Genomic DNA, 15,738 nt, shown 5'->3' on the forward strand with positions numbered 1-15,738 from the left:
CCTTGCCCCATCCCCGCACCCGCTTCCTGGTTCCCTCCCTCCCTCCTCCCGGACCGCCCCCCCATGATTGGACCCGACAAGAAGAACTGTACTCATTGCCGGTCCTCCCAGGACAGCCCCCTGCCCCCCAGCCCATCGTCTAAGGACCAGAGGCAAAGGACGGCTCCTGCAGAGACGGCTCCAGATCGTATCTGCAGGTATCCGCAGGAGAAGCAAGAAGCCAACAATAAGTAAGTGTGGCAAGGCGGGGACTGAAGCGATTACTTCACGCCATACTACCCTACCACTCATCTAACAAAGCACCACCAGTGTAAATTCACTACATCTGTAGTATATTTGCATTTGGAAACTCCATCCTATACATGTGAAAAGTTGCATTTAGAAGTGTGCTCAACAGCCTCTCTGTGAAAAGTTGCATTTAGAAGTGTAACCAATATCCTCTGTGTGAAAAGTTGTATCTAGAAGTGTGCCCAATAGCCTCTCTGTGAAAGTTGCATTTAGTGTGGTGCCCAATAGCCTCTCTGTGAAAATACCATTTAGTATTGTGCCCAATAGCCTCTGTGTGAAAAGCTGCATCTAGAAGTGTGCCCAATAGCCTCTCTGTAAAAGTTGCATTTAGTGTTGTGCCCAATAGCCTCTCTTTGAAAATACCATTTAGTATTGTGCTCAATAGCCTCTGCGTGAAAAGCTGCATCTAGAAGTGTGCCCAATAACCTCTCTGTGAAAGTTGCATTTAGTGTTGTGCCCAGTAGCCTCTGTGTGAAAAGTTGCATCTAGAAGTGTGCCCAACAGCGTCTCTGTGAAAGTTGCATTTAGAAGTGTACCCAATAGCCTCTCTGTGAAAATACTATTTGGTATTGTGCCCAATAGCCTCTGTGTGAAAAGCTGCATCTAAAAGTGTGCCCAATAGCCTCTCTGTGAAAGTTGCATTTCGTGTTGTGCCCAATCGCCTCTCTGTGAAAGTTGCATCTAGAAGTGTGCCCAATAGCCTCTCTGTGAAAGTTGAATTTATTATTGTGCCCAATAGCCTCATTGCGACAGTAGCATTAGTTCCCAATAGGCTCTGTGTGAAAAGTGTGCATTTAGTGTTGTACCCAATAGCCTCTCTGTGAAAATACCATTTAGTATTGTGCCCAATAGCCTCTGTGTGAAAAGCTGCATCTAGAAGTGTGCCCAATAACCTCTCTGTGAAAGTTGCATTTAGTGTTGTGCCCAGTAGCCTCTGTGTGAAAAGTTGCATCTAGAAGTGTGCCCAATAGCCTATCTGTGAAAATTGCATTTAGAAGTGTACCCAATAGCCTCTCTGTGAAAATACCATTTAGTATTGTGCCCAATAGCCTCAGTGTGAAAAGCTGCATCTAGAAGTGTGCCCAATAGCCTCTCTGTGAAAGTTGCATTTAGTGTTGTGCCCAATCGCCTCTCTGTGAAAGTTGCATCTAAAAGTGTGCCCAATAGCCTCTGTGTGAAAGTTGAATTTAGTATTGTGCCCAATATCCTCTCTGCGAAAGTTGCATCTAGAAGAGTTCCCAATAGTCTCTGTGTGAAAAGCTGCATCTAGAAGTGTGCCCAATAGCCTCTCTGTGAAAGTTGCATTTAGTGTTGTGAAAAGGTTCATCTAGAAGTGTGCCCAATAGCCTCTCTGTGAAAGTTGCATTTAGTGTTGTGAAAAGGTTCATCTAGAAGTGTGCCCAATAGCCTCTCTGTGAAAGTTGCATTTAGTGTTGTGAAAAGGTACATCTAGAAGTGTGCCCGATAGCCTCTCTGTGAAAGTTGAATTTAGTATTGTGCCCAATAGCCTCTCTGCGAAAGTTGCATCTAGAAGAGTTGCCAATAGCCTCTGTGTGAAAAGTGTGCATTTAGTGTTTTGCCCAATAGCCTCTCTGTGAAAATACCATTTAGTGTTGTGCCCAATAGCCTCTGTGTGAAAAGTTGCATCTAGAAGTGTCCCCAATAGCCTCTCTGTGAAAATACCACTTAGTGTGTGACCAATAGCCTCTGTGTGAAAGTTGCATCTAGAAGTGTGCCCAATAACCGCTGTGTGAAAAGTTGCATCTAGAAGTGTGCCCAATAGCCTCTCTGTGAAAGTTGCATTTAGTGTTTTGCCCAATCGCCTCTCTGTGAAAGTTGCATCTAGAAGTGTGCCCAATAGCCTCTCTGCGAAAAGTTGCATTTAGACGTGTGCCAAATAGCCTCTGTGTGATAAGTTGCATTTAGAAGTGTGCCCAATAGCCTCTGTGTGAAAAGTTGCATTTAGAGGTGTGCCAAATAGCCTCTCTGTGAAAGCTGAATCTAGTGTTATGCCCAAAAGCCTCTCTGTGAAAGCTGCATTTAGTGCTGTGCCCAATAGCCTCTCTGCAAAAGTTGCATAGAAGTGTGCCCAATAACCCCGGTGAATAAAAGTGTGCCCAATAGCCTATGTGTGAAAGTTGAATCTAGAAGCATGCCAATAGCCTCCTTGACTTAGTTGAATCTAGAAGTGTGCCCAATAGCCTCTCTGAGTAAGTTGATTCTAGAAGTGTGCCCAATAGCCTCTCTGAGTAAGTTGATTCTAGACTTGTGCCTAATTAGCCTCTGTGAATAGAAGTCTGCCCAATAGCCTCTGTGAATAGAAATGTACCCAATAGCCCTTCTGTGACAGTTGAATCTAGAAATGTGTCCAATAGCCTCTCTGTGAAAGTTGACTATAGAAGTGTACCCAACAACCTCTCTGTGGAAGTTGACTATAGTAGTGTGCCCAACAACCTCTCTGTGAAAGTGACTATAGAAGTGTGCCCAACAACCCCTCCGTGAAAATGACTACAGAAATGTCCCCAATAGCCTCTCTGTGAAAGTTGCATTTAGACGTGCGCCCAATAGCCTCTCTGTGAAAGTTGACAATAGAAGTGTGCTCAACAACCTCTCGGTGAAAGCTGACTATAGAATTGTGCCCAATAGCCTCTCTGTGAAAGTTGATTATAGAAGTGTGCCAAATAGCCTCTCTGTGAAAGCTGAATCTAGTGTTATGCCCAAAAGCCACTCTGTGAAAGCTGCATTTAGTGCTGTGCCCAATAGCCTCTCTGCGAAAGTTGCATAGAAGTGTGCCCAATAACCCCTGTGAATAAAAGTGTGCCCAATAGCCTATGTGTGAAAGTTGAATCTAGAAGCATGCCAATAGCCTCCTTGAGTTAGTTGAATCTAGAAGTGTGCCCAATAGCCTCTCTGAGTAAGTTGATTCTAGAAGGGTGCCCAATAGCCTCTCTGAGTAAGTTGATTCTAGACTTGTGCCTAACTAGCCTCTGTAAATAGAAGTCTGCCCAATAGCCTCTGTGAATAGAAATGTACCCAATAGCCCTTCTGTGACAGTTGAATCTAGAAATGTGTCCAATAGCCTCTCTGTGAAAGTTGACTATAGAAGTGTGCCCAACAACCCCTCCGTGAAAATGACTACAGAAATGTCCCCAATAGCCTCTCTTTGAAAGTTGCATTTAGACGTGCGCCCAATAGCCTCTCTGTGAAAGTTGACAATAGAAGTGTGCTCAACAACCTCTCGGTGAAAGCTGACTATAGATTTGTGCCCAATAGCCTCTCTGTGAAAGTTGATTATAGAAGTGTGCCCAATAGCCTCTCTGCGAAAGCTGACTATAGAAGTGTGCTCAACAGCCTCCCTGCACAAAGCCTAAGTTAGAATAGCCCTAGTAATGTGTACAGTCAAATTTAGAAATGTACCTATTAGTACCTAATTAACCCAACATCATCTCTGTGATCAGTTGAACCTAGAAGTACACGTAATAGTCTGAATAGCAATTGTGCAAATCGAACTTGAAATGTGCCTAATAGCATACCCCCACTCAATCTAGAACTACAAGTAAAAACCTGCTTAAACTCCTCCTAAAAGTCCAACTAAAACCATACCTGGGGTGCTGCTACATCCAATTCCTCCTTAATAGTTTACCTGTACTCTAGCCTACTAGAAAGCCTACCCAACAGCGTAACTGTGCTGTAGCGACAACTAAATAGACTGCCTAATTAGCACTTCTTAACGACTAGCTACACTTCAAAACGGCCTAATATCTGCAAGCTAGTACAAATAGTTCACCAAAACCTAGAATAAATGAATAATATCACCCGGCTTCGTGGAACCCTGAAATCAAGCTCACTCTCAGCCAGTGATATCACCAAATTTATATAGTCCAATAAACTATAAGTCACACTTGAGACTACACCTAACAGCTACTAAGCATGAGTGCACTCCCTCCACCAAAGTTTGTTGGAAACAAGCACCATGGACCGCTCCCACTGCACGATCTGCCCTCCCTCCCGTCCTGGCCCCCCTCTTCCCCAATCAACCCACCCTCCTTCGCTTTCCCTACCATTCCCCTCTCCAAACACCAAGCCAGAGGGGCACAATGGCGTGCCAAGAACCCAAAGACCACTCCTCCCCCAAACCCCACCACTGACCAACCAAGGATAACCATGCCCGCTACCCTCACTATCATACCGGGGACATCCCGCCCTGCAAACATCCACCCTAAAACCACTCCTCCCCTGAACCCCACCACCGACCAGCCAAGGATAACCATCGCCGCTCCTCTCACTATCATACCAGGGACATCCCGCCCTACTTCCTCCCACCCCCCAACTTGCCGACAAACCTCTGCCACCTTCCACCACCGACCACACCCTTTCCCCTCCCTAAAAACTGCACGCCTGGCCCTAGCAAGAACCAAAGCTGCATCCCTCTCCCCCTCTGACCCCCCTACCCTCTCTCACACTCCAATCGCAACAAAGAAACTAAAGAGGAAACGTACCTGGTCCCCCTCAATCTCTCAACACTCTTCACCTCCCCTGTCTCGAACCACCTCCTCTATTCCTCAATCACCTCCTTCCCCCGTGGCTTCGCCCTTCCTGAAACCCCTCTCCCTCGACTTCTCAGTATCTGCAACTGAAACACCTAACCGCCCACAACCCACCTTCAAATCCCCCGAGCTAAACCCGATCATCCTAACACAGGCAATCACCCAAACCGGCCTGAAACGATCCATTTCGTCAGCACGCCCACTATTCCCAACGATCATCACCCACACAAATACCCCCCCTCTCCAGCTTCCACTCTCTCTGCCAACACCCCCCTCCGCTGCAGCCCGGAGACCATCCTCGCCTGCCGAAGTGAACTGCATCCTCTTTAATACCCGATCCGTAGCAAAAAACAGACACTGCATCTTTGACCTCCTCGCCTCTGACAAACCAGACCTGGTCTTCATCACCAAAACTTGGTTCTCGGATGACTTTGCCCCAATCGCCAATGAAGCCTTCCCCCCTGACTACTCCCTCATCCCACTGAACCGTCCCACTAAAGGAGGGGGAGTGGCATTCGTCTTCAAGTCTCTCTTCCGCGCCTCAATCATCGACAACCAACCTTCCATTCCTTCCTGCAAATCTCTCCTCGTTGAACTATCCCTCTCCCCGTCGCTCTCACACAGCTTCCTAATAATCTATAGACCCCCTAGCTATGATAGACAATTCGCAAACAACCGCTGTGACTCTATTGCCACCCTTCAACTAAACCATCCCAATCTCACCCTTCTTGGAGACTTCAACATATGGCTCGACATCCCCACCAACCCTATGACACACTCTCTGGTTGACGGTCTAGATGAAATGAACCTCCAACCCCACATAAATGGCCCGACTCACTGTAAAGGGCACACTCTTGATGCCATCTTTAGCTCCAACACCTGGATTCATTTAAACCCACCCACCCCTATCATCTGGTCCGATCACTTCATTCTCTCTTTCACCATTCACTCACCTGACCCCCTTCGCATACTCAAATCCGAACCTCCGAAACTACTCAAATGCTGGAAAAAACTAATAATCGTGCCGGACCTAGCTGACGCCCTCCTCCAGTCTCCACCACCTACCTGCCAACTCAATAAACAACTAACCCCTGACGCCTTTGACTCGTGGCTCAATGCATCTCTGATGCGGCTCACTCCCTCTTGCAAACCATCAACACGCCTTGGCCTTTTCCCCAGATGGTTCACTTCGGGGTTCACTCCGGAGTTGAAGACTACTAAACATCTATATAAATACCTAGAATGCAAATGGCAGAATAACAAAACCCAGGAGAGCAAGGCCACCTTGGCCAGACATCTCTATCAGTACAAGGCCGAAATCCGGAAAGCAAAAAAAGCCCACTACAACTCCCGAAACCTAACTGCAAAAATCCAAGCAAAGAACTCCACAAAATCACCTCCGAATTCACAAAACCCGCTTGCACCACCACCGTCCCGACCCCCTCCCAATCACTGTGCGACTCACTCTCCCTCCACTTTTACACCACAGCCCTCAAAAGAACAAATACTCTAGCCACCAAGCTAGCTCTCTTACATTCACCAGACAATACTTCCCCCATACCGCCCAAACCATCGGCTGCGACCACTACCCGACCAACGTTCGAATCCTTTAGTCCAATATCTCCAGAGCAATTTCTCAAACTTCTATCTGCCCGCAAACCATCCGGCTCTCTGCTGGACCCTTGTCCAGCCACAACCCTCAAAGAAATTTTCACTTCCACCTGCGCAGGAGAACACATAAGATCCATCATAAATGCCTCCTTATCCTCTGGTATCTTTCCCGATGCATTCAAAACTGTTCATGTCAAACATCTAATTAAAAAACCTTTGCTCGACCCTCTCGAGCCCAAAAACTACCGCCCCATCTCAAACACTAGGTTCCTTGCCAAACTCAATGACTGAACCGCCTACTCCCAACTAAATACCTTTGTCGAAGCCAACAACCTCCTTGACCCCGCACAATCAGGTTTCAGAGCCCGTCATGGAACCAAAACCACCCTAACCTCAATCTGGGATGACCTTAAAATGACAGCAGACTCTGCGGGATGCAACGCACTAATCCTTCTTGACCTATCTGCCACCTTTGACACAATCAACCACTCAATCCTCCTAGACCGCCTCCACTCCCTAGGAATCCGTGGAACCGCTCTTAAATGGAAAGCTTCATTTCTCAAAGATAGGTACCAAATAACGATACTCTCCACCTATACTTCCCAAGCCAGACCAGTCGACACAGGAGTCCCACAAGGAGCATGCCTATCCGCCCTCCTATTCAATCTCTACTTGATCACCCTCCCACCGATAATTCATTCACACAACATCTTGTGCTACAACTATGCCGACGACACTCAACTAATTCTAAAACTCCTGAACTCAAAACCCAACTCCCGACCTGACCTGGCCTCCTGCCTCCTTGACATAGAACTCTGGATGTCCCAAAGCCACCTCTTGTTAAACCCCTCCAAAACAGAAATCATGGTATGTGGCAACTCAGCACTTCTTCCGCACCCGCAACCCTGGCCATCCGCCATGGGCAACTCACTGACCCCCTCCAACTCAATGAAAAATCTTGGATGCACCCTTGACTCTGATCTTACTCTCTCGCGCGAAGTCAACAACGTCTCAAAGTCCTGCCACTACCATCTTAAAACCCTTAAGCTCATCTTTCCATATCTCTCCTTTCCCAACAGACTCTCCACAGTCCAATCAATCGTTATATCAAGACTGGACTACGCAAACCACCTATACCTCGGAGTACACGCGTACCAACTGAATAAACTCCAAAGGGCACAAAATGCGGCTGCCAAATTGCTACTTGTGCTTGGCCCAAGAGACCACATCTCCCCACCACTTAAGACACTGCACTGGCTCCTAGTAGCCCGAAGGGTGACCTTCAAAACCTTATGCATCTCCCATCGAGCACTGCATAAAACCGGACCTCAATATCTTCAAGACAAGCTAAAACCCTATCACCCCCCTCGCACCCTGAGATCAAGCTCACCCGGCCTCCTAGTCATACCAAAGACAAACTCAGTCAGGTTAGGTGGATAATCATTCCCAGCCTTGGCGCCCTCGCTATGGAACTCACTCCCACCCCACATCCGCCTAACCGAGGATTTAACGTCCTTCCGCAAACTGCTGAAAATCTGGCTCTTCCCCTAAAAACCAACCTGTACCAAATAACCCAAACAGACTAACAGCAACTCAATGATACCAATCCAACAAACTACCTGATGCAAGAAATTGACAGCCAATAATCCCCAATATAAACTTGAAGGACATACAGAATTAAACAAATAAAGTAGATCAAAGCAGTGAAATGGTTAATAAGAGTAAATCTTACGGAATAAATAAAGAGATTTATACTCCTGAATTAGACAGAATTGCACGACGAGTGAACAAAGTGAATGGCATGGATGAAATAGTTAGAATAGATGAAGCAGGTGAAGCAGATGTGCTGAGTGGATGAATGCGTGAATGGAAGAACAGATAACTATATAGTTCAAATGAATGTGGAAATCAAATGAAAATGTAGATCGGATGAGTGTATAGAATGGATAAACATATTTAGCGGATGAGTGTGTAGAGCGACGAGCGTGTAGCGCGGATGAGTTCATAGACACAGTGAAGCGAGTAGAATGCAGGAATACATAAGCCTGATGAATGTGCAGAACGGATGAGCGTAAACCGGATGAATGTGTAGAACAAATAAGTATGTGGAGCGGATGAGTATGTAGAGCGCACAACTGTGGATAGCGGATGAATACAGAAGCGCGGAGAGTGTGTAGTCGGAGCAGATAAATGTATGGAACGGTTGGGTCTATAGAGCAGAATGAGTGTATAGGACGGAAGAGTGTAGATGACGGATGTGTGTATAGGAAGGATGAGGGTATGGGGTGGATGTGTGTATGGAGCGGATGGGTGTATGGAGCGGATGGTGTATGGAGCGGATGGTATATTGAGCGGATGGTGTATGGAGCGGAGGGTGTATGGAGCGGAAGGATGTATGGATCGGATGGGTGTATGGAGCAGATGGGTGTTGGAGCGGATGGGTGTTGGAGTGGATAGGTGTATGGAGCAGATGGGTGTATGGAGCGGAAGGGTGTATGGAGCGGATGGGTGTATGGAGCGGATGGGTGTATGGAGTATGGGTGTGCAGAGGGAAAGAGTGTGCAGAGGGAAAGAGTGTGCAGAGAGAAAGAGCGTGCAGAGGGAAAGAGTGTGCACAGGGAAAGAGGGTGCAGAGGCAATGAGTGTGCAGAAGGGATGAGTGCATCGAACGGACGAGTGCGCAGAGGGGACAAATGCGCAGAGGGAATGAGTGCACAGAGGGAATGAGTGCGCAGAGGGAATGAGTGCGCAGAGGGAATGAGTGTGCAGAGGGAATGAGTGTGCAGGAGGAAAGGTGTGCAGAGGGAATGAGTGTGCAGAGGGGATGAGTGTGCAGAGGGGATGAGTGCATGGAGCGGACGAGTGCGTCAAGCGGATGAGCGTGCTGAGGGGATGAGTGTGCAGAGGGAATGAGTGCGCAGAGGGGATGAGTGCGCAGAGGGGATGAGTGCACAGAGGGGATGAGTGCGCAGAGCGGATGAGTGCGCAGAGGAGGTGGGTGCGTAGAGGGGGTGGGTGCGTAAAGGGCACTGGCGTGGCTAGACTCAGGTAAGGTGCGCACTGTAGCTGCAGAGTTGAGATCAGGTTAGCTGCGCTTCGAGCTATGGTATAGCTGAGTCAGGTAGGCGCACGCTGAAAATGGATTTCCAGAGACTGAAGAAAAGCGTGCAGAGCTGGAAACAGGTAAGAAGCTGTAGACGGTGGTAAGCGTTACGCTGCACACAGCAGAATAACACAAAGCGCCTCCATGCGGGTGGGGCTGGCTTATATAGCCTGGCCACAGCCACTCCCCTTAAGCCCCGCCTTGTGTACCCACCTTACCACTCCCTCAGACTTCTGCACGTGCTTCCAATGCTTTTGTTTGGTCATGCCCGACCTGGATGCACGTGCCTTAGGCACACTGTGTACAGAGGACACTTTCAAATGAGCCTGGCACTAAAGGCACCAGGACTGGGTCCATTTGGACCCTGTAGGGATAGAGGTAATGGCCCTTGACCAGTGGCCATGACAGCACTCCCCCTCAAGGCCCCTCTAATGGGTGTTCTTCCTCGTGGTTCTGGTTTGGTGGGATTGTCTCAGTGAAATTGTTTGATTAGTCACAGAGCATGGACAAATTCAACTGGTTCCCAAGTGCGGCCTTGGGGTGTAGCCCTCCCAATCGATCAAGTAGTAAAGTTTTGATCGCACTTTCTTGGAGTCCAGAATACTCCTGACCTCATGTTCTGGTTCACCTGCGATGATCTCTGGTTGAGGTGGTGTTGAAATCCAGTGTCAGGTTTCATCGATTTTAGAAGAGAAACGTGAAAAACCGGATGGATTTGCATGTTGGCTGGTAAATCTAATTTCATGGCAGCATGGTTAATAATGGCTTTGATGGGATAAGGTCCGAGGTATCTTGGACGGAAGGCCCGGGGTCCTTTTAATGGAATGTTTTTGGATGCCAACCATACTTTGTCCCTGACGTGATACTGCGGAGCCTCTCTTCCATCTCTGTCTGCAAATTTCTTTTGTTGTTCCTTGGCTCGGTTCAAGTTTTCGGTAGCTTCTTTAAGGGACTGAGTAAGAGTTGTATGTAATGAAGTGATTGCTGGCATTTCCAATTCGTCAAGCTGATCAAAAGAGGATGTCCTAGGGTGTCGACCATTCATTGTGTAGAATGGGGTCGGTCCGGTGCTAGTATGGATAGAGTTGTTGCAGGCAAATTCCGTTAACCAGAGAATGCATTTCCAGGACCCTTCCGTTTGCTGTTATATTCACCTTAGGTATTGTTCCAGAGTCTGATTGGTCCTTTCAGTTTAACCATCGGTTTTGGGATGATGACTCGTGGATAGACAAAGGTCGATTTGGGCTAGCTTACAACACCTCCTCCAGAAGGCTGAGGCAAATTGAGTTCCACGGTCAGAAACCACTACAGATGGGAAACTGTGTAACTTAACAATTTGTTCCAGGAATACTGTGGCAAGAGTAGCAGCAGTGGGAAGCCCTTTTAGTGGAATAAAATGTGCCATTTTGGAGAATAGGTCTACCACGACCAGGATTGTGTTAAACCCATAGCAGGGTGGCAAGTCGGTAATGAAGTCCATAGACAGTTTATGCCATGGTGCTGGTGGTACTTTTAATGGATGCAACAACCCTGCAGGACTTAACTTCTGGGATTTGTTTTGCGCGCAGACACTACAAGTTGTAATGAACTGGGCAACATCTCTTCTCCAGGTAGGCCACCAATAATTTTTATGAATCTTGGCTCAAGTCTTCGCAATTCCAGGGTGTCCTTCCACCAATGACTCACGATAGTTTGCTATTATTTTGGTCTGCACTCCTTTGTCTTGGATATATAGTCTTCCTTGAAAGTAGGGTGGGTTATCTTTGATGGAGTACTGGTCCCCCTTACCCAACTATTCCTTTTGAGCTGTCTGATCAATCTGAGATTGAAAATCAGTCTTCAAGTCTTCACAGCAGCGGGTGTAGCAATCTGATTTTGAATACGTTCTTTGGGAATATTGGCTACTGGCCTAAATGGAGTAAAGGCGTTGTTGTCCTCTCCCAGGAGTGATAGGGCATTGGCCTTTCCGTCACGCACTCCTGGTCTGTAAGTTATAACAAAGTCGTTTTCGGCAAAGAAAAGAACACAGAGAAGTTGACGTGAAGATTGAGTCTTAGCAGTTTTCAACTATTGTACATTACGTTGGTCTGTGATAACAGTGACCGTGTATCTTGCCCCTAAAAGGTAGTGGGCCTCATTACACGGAAGGCGGTAATGGTTAACGGCCACCGTTAATGGTAACGGTGACCGTTAACCATTACCGCCTTACTACGAGGTCCCTTAGCGGGTTGGTGCTTTAACGCCTGCTATTTGCAGGCGTTAAAAACCAACCCGCTAAGGGACCTCGGAGCTAATTACGGCACCGCAAAATTGCGGTGTCGTAATTAGCGCCTTCCCCATTCCCATAGAGCCCTATGGGGCAGAAATGGGAATGGGGAAGGGCAATGGTGGAAGGGGGATTTACCGCCCCACCAACCTTGGAATAGGGCGGTAAATCCCCTTTCCGCCAAGGTGGTGCTGGTATTTTACCGGCATGAGCCATGGCGCTAATAGCGCCATGGCTCACCACCTTCCGTGTAATGAGGCCCAGTGTCTCCAGGTTTTGAAGGCTCCCTTGATTGTTAGTTGCCCTTGTCGGTGATTGCGTAATTCTTTTATGGTGCAGAAAACCTACAGGACCAAAATGCTATGGGATGTAGCTGCCCTGTCTCCGGGTCCTTCTGCGATAATACTGCCCCCATGGCAACACTTGAGGCGTCTGTTTCGACCAGGTAAGGTAGGTCAAGTTGGGGATGTCGAAGTATAGGTGCTGAGGTGAAAGCCTGTTTTAATTCCTGAAAGGCATTCTCTGCTTTGGAGGACAAAAATAATGTTTTGTTCTTTCTTAGAAGAGATGTGATTGGGTGGACGTCCTGTGAAAATCTTGGAATGAACCGTACGTAAAAATGATCAAACCCGAGCACACTTTGCACCTCTTTTGTAGTTATTGGGGATGGCCACTGAAGGATAGCCTCCACTTTGCGTGTGTCCATATGAACTCCTTCTAGAGTAAGCATGAAGCCCATAAACTCGACCTTCGTAACATGGAAGAATAGTTTTTCTAATTTAGCAAACATCCGATGCTGATGAAGCTTCTCCAGAACTGCCCTTACAAGGCCAAAATGATCTTCCTTGGACTGTGAATAAATCAGGATATTGTCGATGTAAACGAGGATGCAGACATCCAACAGTTCATGGAGTACATAGTTCATGAAGAACTGGAATGCCGCCGGCACATTGCATAACCCAAAGGGCAACACCTGATACTCGAAAAGTCTGTATTTGGTTCGAAATGCTGTTTTCCACTTGTCGCCCCTTTTAACTCTCACAAGGTGATAGGTTCTTCGTAGGTCTAATTTTGTGTAGATTTGAGCATTCTTCACCTGATCGAGTAGTTTGGGGATGAGTGGCAGAGGGTATCTGTTCTTAACGGTGATTTGATTCAATGCCCTATAATATATGCACGTTCTGAGGTCGGCCTCCTTCTTGGGTACGAAGAAGAGAGCCAAGGAAGCAGGAGACTTAGATGGGTGGCTGAATCCGTTAGCTAGGTACTGATCTAGGTAGTTTTTCAGATGTTGATTTTCTTGCTCCGTTAAAGCATATATTCGACTGCACAGGATTTGTGCTCCAGGGACCAGGTCGATCTGGCAGTTGAAAGGTCTATGTGAAGGCAGGGTGTTTTTTGCCTGTTCTTTTCCGAACATCTCTTGATAGTCCAGATACTCTGGCGGTAAGGCACCAGAGAGCCACAGGATCATTTTTGCCTTGATTATTGGGTTCTTCAGTTCCTTGTGGTAGCAGCTTTTGACGCATTCTTGAGGAAAGGCCAGCATTCATTTTTGCCAATCTATCCTGGCATTATGAGTTTCTAGCCACAGCATTCCTAAGATCATCTGGAACTGAGGGGCCCCAATTAGATAAAAAGAAATGTCTTCCCGATGACCGTCCTGGCATATCAGCATAACTTTGTCGATATGTTGTGTCACTGGGCCAGATGTCAACTGAGAGCCATCCACTGCGGTGACGTTTTCTGATTGTACTATCTGCTGGAGAGGAAGGCCTATCTTTGAAGCTAGATTCTGATCAATATAATTTCCCACCGCCCCACTATCAATATACGCTTCCAAGGCGTGGACCTTTGATGGTTGCCGATGATGGACCAGAAGTACCGGGATGACCAGGTGGGAGATCTGTACAACTTTCTTCATTTCGCTCAACAAGTGGACACCTACGCTTGTCGGGTGTTGTAGTTTTCCAGGGTTTGTCCTTTTTCTTCATTGCAATTGTCCGTTGCCTCTACGATTCTCTTGGGAGGCTTTATTGGGCAATCTCGAAGGAAATGTCCTGCCTTGCCGCAGTATAAACAGAGTTGTTGTTGCCTCCTTTTTCTCTCTCAGCTTTGGAGATAGGGGCTCGTAATCCTCCAATCTGCATGGGTTCGGTGGGTTCATGAGTCCTGACTTGAGTGTCCAGGGTCGCATATAAACTGACCTCCCTTCAGTTCTTGTGCGGTCCATCTTTCGGTCTTGTAACCTACGGTCCAATTGTACTGTCAGATTAATGTACTCTGCAAAATACTCGGGAGAATTGACCGCTTGGGCTAGTAGGTTCTTTAGTTCCCCACGCAATCCCCGATAGAACAATGTGGTCCTCTTCTCTTCGAGCCAGTTGGTTTGTGCTATAAGATGATTAAAGGTGACAATACACATCAGCATATCATGGTTTCCCTGTCTGAGGGACAATAGTTTGTTATTTAGGGCTTGTCCTTGGGTGTGCCTAGCAATTAACTTTTCCAATTCCCGTTGGAAGTCTCCAAAGTTGCAAAGTAGTGGATCATCCTGATTTACTAATGATATGGACCAATCTGCTGCGCGGCCTCCTAATTGTGAAAGCACAAAGGCAACCCTTGCACTATCATTAGGGAAGGGGCCAGTGCGACACAAAAAGTGAAGACGACACTGGTTCATGATTATGGCGTATTTGTTGGCATCACCAGTGAAACGTTCGGGTGGGCCCAAAGGCACAGCAACCGGAGTACCACTTGGACCGGTGGTAATGGCTATGGCAAAGGGGTTGGTGCGATTCCGGGTAATGGAACCTGCTCTGCATGTTTCTGAAGCATCTGTCTCGCCAGATCATCAGTTTGTTCTCAGGTGACAATAAGATCTCTTCTTAAGGCATTAGTCTCTTGTCTGGAGGTATGCACTTTGGCCCGTAGTTCCCCCAGCAATTGGGCCAACTGGACAGTTTCCGAGGTGTCCATAATGCCCAGGCAGAGGTTCAGAGAGGCTTTGCATTCTGTTACGCTCACCTGGTCTCTGTGAGGGTTTTGGGGCACGGTTGGAGCCCTCCCTGGACTGGACTCCTTTGATTCAGGCTTCACCCCCAGCTGCAATAGTGTGGACTGCTCTGGTTGCTGGCAATACCCTTGTGAGAAGGTCAGAGGCAATGAAAATGCTGCGGTTGAATTGCAATCCCCTTCAAACCCTTCATTCTAGAGTGAGATGAGCATGCGTTTTACCATATGATCTCACCTGTTGTTTTGTAAGGATGAGCTCACCGTCCTGCTTTCTCTCAGCAGGGGTGCCGTTGATGGACCAAGTTGCATCACTGGTCCGTGTGCGTGGTGGCCCAGACTGGCTGTGACCAATCCACCTTGAAGGTACATTTCTGTAGCAGTGATTATTGTCCGTAATGTTGTAATGTCCTTTCTTTCCGCTTTAGAAGTGAAGGCCGCTACACGGGGTCGTGGTGATGGAAGCGAGTTCAAATGGTGCCAGAGGTGATTTTGGAAGACCCCACTAGAAGGTAAGTTGGGTTTCCGGATGGTGCACAAGGTTTGCGTGTTGCGCGGCCAAGCGTTAAAAAGTTTATGCAGTTGCTAACCTTGTGCGTTCTGTCTCCCTTGCAGGTGCGGCCTGACAGCGCTTGATGGCGATCGGTTATCTGAGGACATGTCAGCTGCCAGATGGATGGATCCGTAAGGATGCTGAGCCAGAAGATGTCTCCAGTGTTGTTGGGCATTCGGAACAGGTAAGGATGCGAGGCGCTGCAGGCGTTGGATTTGCAGAGAAAGGTAAGATGCGCATGGAAGCTGCAGAGTTGGAATCAGGTAAGCAGCGCTTCGAGCGATGGCATGGCTGGACTCAGGTAAGATGCGCGCTGTAGCTGCAGAGTGGAGATCAGGTTAGCTGCGCTTCGAGCGAT

Source organism: Ambystoma mexicanum, chromosome 13 (assembly GCF_040938575.1).
Source record: "Ambystoma mexicanum isolate Mex_15411 chromosome 13, UKY_AmexF1_1, whole genome shotgun sequence".
Lineage (NCBI taxonomy): Eukaryota > Metazoa > Chordata > Amphibia > Caudata > Ambystomatidae > Ambystoma > Ambystoma mexicanum.